Consider the following 10,188-nt stretch of genomic DNA (forward strand, 5'->3'; position numbering starts at 1 on the left):
AATAATAATTACCAAAAGGAAAATATTTATTAAAAACAAGAGAAAAGTCAAAAAGTAACATGTTAGAAGAAATGCAGAAAAGGATGGCATTAACAACTACAGAGTTCATAAACAAAGCATTGAACATTTGATGAATATAACTTAAGATCAAATTGGACTTTGTTCAATTGTATATATTGTATAAAAATATACGAAAACACATACAATAAATTTACAATTAGTTTGGTTTTTTTCCTACTATTCTGGCATGACAGTACACAAATAAATCACAACATTAACTTTGATATTATAACATTTAACAGACGCATGTGTGTGTGTGTGTGTGTGTGTGTGTGTGTGTGAAAGAATGTGAGCAGGTGTATGAATGACAGTGTAAACTTTTCTACTAAACAACACAGAAAAAGCATTTAACTTTTTTTTTTTAACAAATTATACACTTACAGTTTGTTTCATTGTCCATGAATACAGATCATGCATCACGGTAAATTTTCATGATCTCTTTAGCATAACTGATGTAGTCATGAAGAAACCCCATCAGCACAGCATGTGACATCTTCTACATCATCCAGGGCAGCGTCCTCCTTTAAAACCACCGCTGCATCAGTTTAGGGGAAAGAAGATTCTCCTCTCTGACCAGCATTCATCCCAGTCACCGCCTGCTCTTCATCAGTGGCCTAAGAGAAACACATTTGAAAAAATTAAACATTTAATTAAACTATCCATTTTCAGGTAGAGGTGTAATCACATCTGTAAGGATAGGTAAATAATCGGTTTTAAAGTTTCAACACTTTGTGCGGTTGTTTAATGTCTCAGTCCACCACAGCGCTCCAGAATGCTATAATGGCAGCACTAGTGTGAGGACATGCGATATTGTTTGAATAAATATTGCTTTCAGAAAGCTTCTTTACTGAAACATTAAAACAGACATGACATTCACATACCTCACAATATTCACGTACATTGAGGGCTGCTCTTCAAACCGTTAGTTCACCAAATAATTAAAATGTTCATAATTTACTCTCCCCATGTTTTTCCAGACTCATACAAACTCTGTTCATTTTTTGGAAAACATATGAATATATTTAATATTCTCTTTTTGTGTCCTCCATTGCTGGTCTGGGAGGACCAATAATTTATTTTGAATATACATGTTTGCTATAATATAATTAAAGATGTATTCATATATAAATATCAGAATTTACTTCTACAATAACTCTATATTTATGAAGCTTGAAAATACTGATTATCTAAACTATAAATGGATTAACAAATATTATGAGAAAACTAAAAATATATTAATTTATGTTGTAAAGACAGACAAAAGTCTTATAGGTTTGGAATGACTTGAGGGCAAGTAAATGATTTTTTGTGTGAACTTTACCTCTAAGAGCGAAGACCAAGAATAATGACTCTCCAAATCAGACAACTCCAAAGTTGGTTTGATTTCTGCAATAAAAAACACAGACATCAATGGTTTTAATGAAATGAGCACGTAATCACACTGTTGTTGCATCAAAATGTGAAGTAAACCGGCAGGAGAGAACAGAAAAATTTATTTTCTAAAAATAACTTACATAAAATCTCAAGGGAATGATGATCTCCCATGTCTCTTGCTTTTAACATCTACAAAAACAAAAAACAAACATTATTTTACTCTTAGTAAAAAAACAACAACTGATAACATGAAATTATGAAGTTTAAACGATCTTTCCCTCTCTTCAGAAGAAGCTGAGAAAACCTCCTCCTCACACAAGCAGACTTGTGTGTCCTTAACTCCAGTTAGTTTGAGTTCTGCAAAGAGGGGCATCAATGGTTTCAATAAAATATTAACATATACATACATACATATATAAAATCACACTGTTTTTGCATCAAAATGTGAAGTTAACAGGCAGGACACAACAGAAACATAAATTTTCTAAAAAAAGTAATAATAATTTAACTTACATCAGTCTCAAAAGAATGAAGTTATCTTGTCTCTGGATTTCAACATCTAAAAAAAACACACACATTATTTTAGTCTTAGTAAAAATAAAGATAACTTGATGTTATTCTGAAGTTTACTCTCCTTAAACCGTCTGTCCCCCTCTTCAGAAGAACACATCCTCCTCATCCTCACACAGGTCTGTGACTCCTCACACAAACAGCTTCTGTGTCTTTAACTCTCAGCGCTGAGGACAATGAAGACAGGAGCTGGACAAGTCTGAAACATTACATGTAAAACATACTTTTAACAGTTACCACTTCAACAGCCTCAAAATAATTATGCTAGTCTTTACTACACAATGCGTTTCCTTTAGGAGACAAACATACATTCAGTTTAACCGCGAAAAAAAAAAGACAAATTCACATGAGCGTAACCGTGACCATAACCGTCTGTTAACGCCTCAAAGAGAACAGATAATGTAAAATCTTATGTAAATATGACAAAATACATTCACAGACGTTATATTAAAAGTACATCCTCCGTTCAGTAACGTTACATGAGGCAGTTAAGACCTCCGTGTCCGAGGCGAAAACCGCGTCCGTTTTTTTTATATAACGTTAACTTAGATATAACGTTAAGCTCCTTTGTTTCCGCCTTTCATAAAACCTTCCGCCTTTCATACAACCGGGTAAACAATAAAAGATAACTTTACATTTTGAATATTTAACGTTACTTACCATAGTCTTTCACTCGCTTCTCGCTTCCATCACGCTGAGAAAATGGCGGCTGCTCGCACTGGAGAGACGTACGATTTTGACGTGACGTGCGTGCTCTCCTTCACGTCCGCGTCCTCAACCCACCCCCGCTGGGTTAAAAAAGATAGTTATTTTCAACCCAAACTTGGGTTAAAACATCCCAAAGTCCTATCCAACGGCCTCAACCCAGCAGTTGGGTTGAAAAAACAACCCAGCGTTTTTTAGAGTGTGTGAAGTGAAAAGCTGCATGTCTGTAAAAAAAAAAAAAAAAAAAAAAAAAAAAAAAACTGTATACACCATTTGGCCCATTTTAACTTAAAACAAACAAACTCTGTTACTCTCCCATTAACTGCCAAGTAAATTACACTGTCAAGGTCCAGAAGTATGAAAGACATCATCAGAATAGCCCATCTGTCATCAGTCTTTAAACTGCAACTTTATAAAGTGACTAGAATACTTTTTGTACACAAAGAAAAAGGACTTCCTGCATCACCGTAAGTCCATTTTGGAGAACATCCGCTGAACATAAGCAGTGTATGCTCTTCTGTGTCAGCTGTGCTGCATGGATACACTGTTTTCATTCAATTAAAATCATTAATACACGTAGAAAACGTATCCTTGTGTCACAGCTGACACAGAAGAGTGTACGCTGCTTGCGTTCAGCAGATATTCTCCAAAATGATGCTATGATGACAGAAACAGAAGGAAATTAAAATGAAAGAAAGACAATTCTAATGGTGCAGATGTCATGGAAATTGTGTAATACAGTTAATACTAGCTAGCCAACCTCAAACAGTTTTTTTATTTAATGAATTTTTTATTAAATATTATTCTAGCAGTTTCACGCCAACAATATAACAAATGCACACAATCAATTACAGAGCCCTGCAGAAGACATGCAGACAAAAATATATTTATTAACTGTGGCACAATTCATTCCCTCGTTTCACCCCCCCCAAATCTGCCCGGGTCCATATGCATGTGCATACCCAGACGCTGTGCCCCTGGCCTTAAAGTGAGTGAATTTTCAGCAAATTAGAATTTTTGGATGAGCAATTCCTTTAAGGATGATTTTGCTCAAATGCAATAGATAATATTTGCATTGTACTGCACATTTTAAAAGGTTGCTGAATGCTAAATAATGTCTAGAACTGACTGTGATTCATTGTAAATTTTCATGTTGGCAGCCACAGTACCTTGTAAAAGTTGAAAATAATAAATTTAAAATCTCTCTTGAAGCTGCTTTGTACAGTATATGCCACTTGATGTTGCATGGCTTTCTATAAAGGAGAGAAAACAACATTAGGGTTTATTTTTGAGTTGAATTCACATGTATTGCACAAGTGCATTGTGTATTTAGTCATTTGAGAACCTTGATACTGCTAAATGTGTTGCTAGTTATTTGATACTGTGCTGTGAACTATTCCTGGAATTTGTTATTTTACTACTGTTATTTTACGGGGAAAGTTCTTGTCTGCTAATAATTATTTTTTGATCAGCAAATTCTGGAGAAAGAATTAGCAGACATGAACTTTCCCCGATGGAACCAGAATGCAGTGTTCATAGTTTACAATCCATGAAGGCCACTATATATATACACTGTCCTCTTCTGATTGATGGGAGCACTGTGGATAAAGACTCACTATCTAAATCAGCTCTCAGCCTCTAAAGAGATCTGACAGGAGTGTCATAATAAGATCGGTTGCAAATATTTCAGGACCTCTTGAGCTGGACATTTGGGTCTGAAGGAAACCCCCCCTGCTGTGTTGGACACTCTTTGTGCTCCTGTCCAGGGCAGGTGTTACAAACTACAACCAGACGCTTTGCTCGTAGCCAGGAAGAAAACTACTTATGAGGGGTCAAAGTCCAAAAACAAAAGGACCAAAATGCTGAAGTAAAAAAAATACAAAAATAATAAAGTTTGTGTGTGTGTGTGTGAGAGAGAGAGAGTATTTGAAGGATATATCTTATGCTTAGTAAAGTTACATTTATTTAATCATAAATACAGTAAAAACAGTGAGATTTTGTGACAACTGAAAGTAGCCATTTTTTATTTTAATATATTTAATAATATAATTTATTTCTGTTATGGCAAAGCTAAATTTTCTGCAGTCAATACTCCAGTTTTCATCATATGTCATATAATCCTTCAGAAATCATTCTTATATGTTGATGTGCTGCTCTATAATTATAATTATTAAATTTTGGTGCCCAATTATTAATAATGGTTCTTATTATTTTATTTGTATTAAATGTATTTTACCTGTATTATAAACAGCAAATTATGTGCTTGTATAGATATAAACATGATCAAGCATCAGCCCCTGGTTGCACATGTATGCCATCCCCTACAGGCACACACATCAAAATGAGATAGATCTTTAGAACACACTCCAGGACATTGTGTAGCGAGGGTAAAGGCTACAAAGGTGGGGGGCTACGACTTCCTGATTCACACACAGCATAAAGAGAAAGGCAGCTGGCGCTAATAATCTCTCTGTACATAAATGTTGCATGTTACTCAACCACCACTGAACCAGTTATTCGTACAACATGTGAACCACATTAAAGTTCATTATGCCTTAAACATGACACATATGTTCAGGGCCACTGCAGGTCCTCAGCAGGAGAAATATCCATGCTAGATTAACATGCTAGACAATTTAGCATGACACAAAGTGTGATTATGTTTAACTGCTTAGCTCCTCTATTTAAGACTGCATAATCTAATCCAATAACAACTATTTACAGAGAGATTAGGAACATTAGCATGGACGACTCCTTTTGACTCCTCTAACAACCTGAATTATCGTATAGCCAGACAGATTAGCATGTAAACACTAAAACATTACAACTGCATTTTGCTTATTGCTTTAATTGCTTAGAAACCACTTTAAGATGGTTTGTGGGGGGCTTTTTTTATATATATACAAGCGTCTTGCTGTGACTAATGAGGACTTTTAGGAGTTTAAAATGGAGCAAATAGCCACATTTTACAATGCAGCTATCAGAGCAGTTGTTGGTCGTAATATAAAAAATGAAAAATAGATATGCTTACACCATCCTGACAGGATTATTGAATAAAAAAGTGCATGATATAGGTCTGATTTCTGGCAGTGGCCTTGGTTAAACCCCTCGAATATAGTTTCAACAAAAACCAGACACATTCAGTGTCAAGAGAGAGAGAATATCATCATAAATGCCTGGAAAATCTGGATCCCCTTTTGATAATGTCCTGTTTTATTGGTACTATTAAACCTGTCTATTTGCTATTAGGTGATCTAAACTTCCAGATAATGGTGCATTTATCGTATTTTTAAATGTCGTTCTGGGAGTTCACATGAGTTCAGAGGGCATTCGCGTTATCTTGCTATAATTTAAGAAAATGCATTTTTTGAAAAAGAATCAAAGTTCTTTGCAGGACACTATGTGTGGCAAGATTTTTAGATCTTGTAATAAAACTGTCTTTTTAACAATTTGTTCCAAAGACAAGACAAAGGATCATAGCGGTTTTTCCAGCTAAGACCTGCCAAAGGTGAAATTACCCTGGCTCTGTAAATCAGAGCCTTCATGCATGTGTTGCCCTGTCCCCATGGAAATGAGGGCCTGTTTGTGTAAAAACATTAGTGGGGTCAGAGGTTAAAGGCATTGCATGACATCACCATTGCTATATTTGAGGTGTTTTACTTGTATTTTTCCTGTAAATTAAAATCTGATGCTAAACATGCACTTCTGTCGTGAGTCATCACATCATGCTATACTGTATTTTATTTTATTTTTTTTTAGTTTATTTTCCATAGAGCAGCACTGATAGCAGTGCAATAAATGTTTGCAATTCCATCATTTACAATCACGCGACTGGCTAGTTAATCATTAACTAACCATTGTGTCTTTGAAAAACAATATAGAGTTTATTTTAAACATTTATTTTAAGTTGACCTTGTTACAGTGTATTTATATAATTGAGTAAAATATATGAATAATTTGTACCTTCTATATGGTAATGATTAGGATCAGGGTTTAGTTTACAGTTAGTTTCATGTAATTATGCATAATTTACTGTTACTACTATTAATACGTACACGTAATGTATAACAAAGACACTGTAAAAGAAAGTGTTACCCAATATGATTGAACGTTTTCTGTGGGACACAAATCAAGCTAGAAATGTCCAATCTGCTCTTTTCATTGAAAATGAATTGTGGCCATGTCTGTTAAGCAAAAATTTCAGAATAACAACTTGTATTTTAGCCTTTGAAGGAAATCTATAAAAATTAATTCTTGATGCTTTATGATGTTTTTTTTTTTTTGTACTTTTTGAAGCTTGATGATCCCTGGTAACCATCCACTTTCAATTTGTTCCTCCTAATTATTATTATTTTGTTTTACATTTATCCTTTTGTATTCCACAGAAGTAAGAAAGTCATGCAGGTTTTGGAATGCTGAGCAGATTTCATACAAAAATAGGGACAGCGGCGAATAATGATTTGTTCCAGTTTTCTGTCATCTTGGCATGCTGTGAGAGCTAGTTTGGTTTGCTGTTTCATAGAGTGACAAGTCCACTGAAAGGCACATTATATGGCGATTGATATTGCCCCTAAGGGTTGTTTCTTTTCTTCATGCTGAAATAACACCCACCTGCATTTTGACAGGCTCAACAAGGTAGCCATACCCCTTCTGGCCTGATAGAGAGACCGATTTGTGTCACTTTGTAAAAGGACTAGATTGCCTGATTTAGGACCTTTGGGGAGGTTAATAAAATATCAGACCCTTAACGTAGACCAAACTCAGTGTTCTGACTGGGCTGGTTCTCTAAATTTCTTCTGTCCCTGCTCATCAAGATATTCTGCTCTGATGCTTGCGATAGACAATAGTTATGACAAACAGCAAAAATACGGCAAAGCCGAATTTTCAGCATCATTACTCCAGTCTTCAGTGTCACATGATCCTTCAGAAATCATTCTGATAAGCTGATTTATTATCAGTGCTGGAAACTTTTGTGTTGTGCTGCTTAATCATTTTTTGGAGCCTGTGATACCTTTTTTCAGGATTCTTTAATGAACAAAAAGTTAAAAAGAAGAGCATTTATTTAAAATAGAAATATTTTCTAACAATACACTACAGTTCAAAAGTTTGGGGTCAGTAAAATACTCTTACATTTTTTGAAAAAAAAAAAAATTAAAACATTTATTCAACAAAGATGTGCTAAATTGTTAAGAAGTGATAGAAAACATTTCCTGAAAAAAAGTATAGCGGTTTCCAAAAACATATTTGATCAATTCTAATAATAAATCAGCATACACTGAAAAAAGTTTGCCTTAGATCAAGTCTTTACCCAATTTTATTTTATTTATTAATAATTAATCATTTTATTTAAATTAATACATAATATAAATTGGATGAATGAAACCCTTTTTCAGTATATTAAAATGAGTTCCTAAGGATCATGTGACACTTTATGCTGGAGTAATGGCTGATGGAAATTCATCTTTGCTTCACAGAAATAAACTATATTTTAAAGGATGTTAAAATAGAAACCATTATTTTATATTGTAATAAAATTTTGCAAGATTACTGTTTTTTTTCTTGTTTTTTTTTTCCTGTATTTTTGATCAAATAAATGCTGCCTTGATGAGCATAAGAGACTAAAAAAACGTTACAAGTCTTACTGATCCAACACTTTTGAACAACAGTGTATATATACACACATACATACATACATACATAAAATAATTATGTTGATTATGATTTTAACATTAATCATTATATTCATATAATTTCCATGTATTTCACAAGACAAATCTCACTGTAAAATTAAGAATGTATTAAATAATAATAATAATAATAATAATAATAATAATAATAATAATAATAATAATAATAATAATAATAATATTTAAAATATTACAGTAATATTATTTAAATTATTATTTGGTTAATAATTTGGTGGGATATTATCGTGAAAAAACATATAAAAAAATAAATAAATAAATAAATAAATAAATAAAGTAAGAAGAAGAAAAAAAAAGCATCCTCCCTGTGGTTTGGAAATGTTCCTACCATCTGAACCATTCAATCTTATAATGTCAGTTTCAAGCTTTACAATATAGATTCAATGCTGTTGTTTGCCTAAATAATGTGATATCTTTGAATGCCTTCATTTTGGGGTCCATGATTAATTGGACCATTTTTTTTTTGGAATATCATGTGAAAATGTAGTCCTTGTTCAGTCTTTTTTTATTTTTACAATTGCGTGTAGTCATGTTGTGATGATTACTTCATTTTTTTACTCAAGCGAAACAACAGCACATGGTTCTCAATGTGAAAGTGAAAGACTATTTTCACCAGTCAGGGTTTCGATGAACTATTGAACTTCAACAAACCATATCATATTCTGAAGCCTCTCCGCACACATCTGCACAATTGATCATAGCTTTTAGCCTTTGCTGTGACTTAGACTACCCCCTCACACCGCTATGCATACTTTGATCAGTTTTTATGATGGACAATACAGGCATCCAGAGAGTTGCAAAACATCGCCCACACACTCTTTATATATAACACCCTGATCCATGAGGCACCACATCATTACCAGCGGACTGTTCTTATTTAGCTGCTGCACTAAAGTATTTAGCAAGACAAATGAACCTGGTTCTGTTGGTACAGACTTGAGGAAGATAAGGAGAGGGAGGGAGAGAAGGAGACAACTCCCGTCAAAGCAGAGACATGTAAAGACAATTAATTTCTCTTTGTGTTGGCAACTTAATCCCATTATATACCCACAGGATTTTTATAGCTACCAACTTTCCATTTAGAGTAAACCATTTATGAATTAGGGCATGGAAAAGTGTAAAAGGAAACAGTTTAAGTGAATGGGATTGACTCTGTTAGATTTTATCCTGCGTCTGGGAAAAGCAAATGAAAGAGGGATGACGATTTAAGCTCTCAGATGTTCCTGAGAGCTTGTGTTATTTATACCAGTTGCTGGTAAGCAGTCTAAAGGCCAGGCTTGTATTAGTTAGTGGGAAATAGAAATGGAAGGATGACTTTAATAGAACACTCAAGTCAACATTATAAACTATGGGAAAAATGGTCAGGGGTGAAACTGGGTCAGAGTCTTCCAGAATGCTATTCCACCAGGTTAGATTCAAATAACTTGCTGACTCTTCATGAATCAATTCTATTTCATATGAAGTGCAGATGTAGTTTGAACCACTGCACATATTCTAGCTTTATTTAGTGAGCTTAATTACATTAAATATTAACCTTCCTCTAATGAGTGACTGACCCAGTCTGAGATCACAGCACTGCAAAAAAAAAAAAAAAAAATGCAGCATTGACAAAAGGGGAAAAGTGAAAGTGAATTGGGCAACTATGTGTTGCCTTGACCTGCGACGACCGCACAGAGTAGCATTATAATAGAACTTTCAAATGTATCTAGTATGATAAAACAGCGCTCCCCCCCACCCCCCACACATACACATGACTGTGGCATAATAAAAGCTC

At 34.2% G+C, this 10,188-nt stretch overlaps 1 long non-coding RNA gene across 1 annotated transcript; it reads right to left on the reverse strand.

Annotated features, from left to right (window-relative positions):
• LOC127935687 (uncharacterized) lies at positions 1-2,691 on the reverse strand. Its single transcript, XR_008148150.1, has 5 exons — positions 2,665-2,691; positions 1,948-2,203; positions 1,575-1,791; positions 1,382-1,446; positions 1-674 (listed from the first exon to the last, which is right to left on the reverse strand). It is a non-coding gene; the product is annotated as an uncharacterized LOC127935687 (long non-coding RNA).
• Between the last annotated feature and the right edge of the window lie 7,497 nt (positions 2,692-10,188).

Source organism: Carassius gibelio, chromosome A19 (genome assembly GCF_023724105.1).
Source record: "Carassius gibelio isolate Cgi1373 ecotype wild population from Czech Republic chromosome A19, carGib1.2-hapl.c, whole genome shotgun sequence".
NCBI classification, from domain to species: domain Eukaryota; kingdom Metazoa; phylum Chordata; class Actinopteri; order Cypriniformes; family Cyprinidae; genus Carassius; species Carassius gibelio.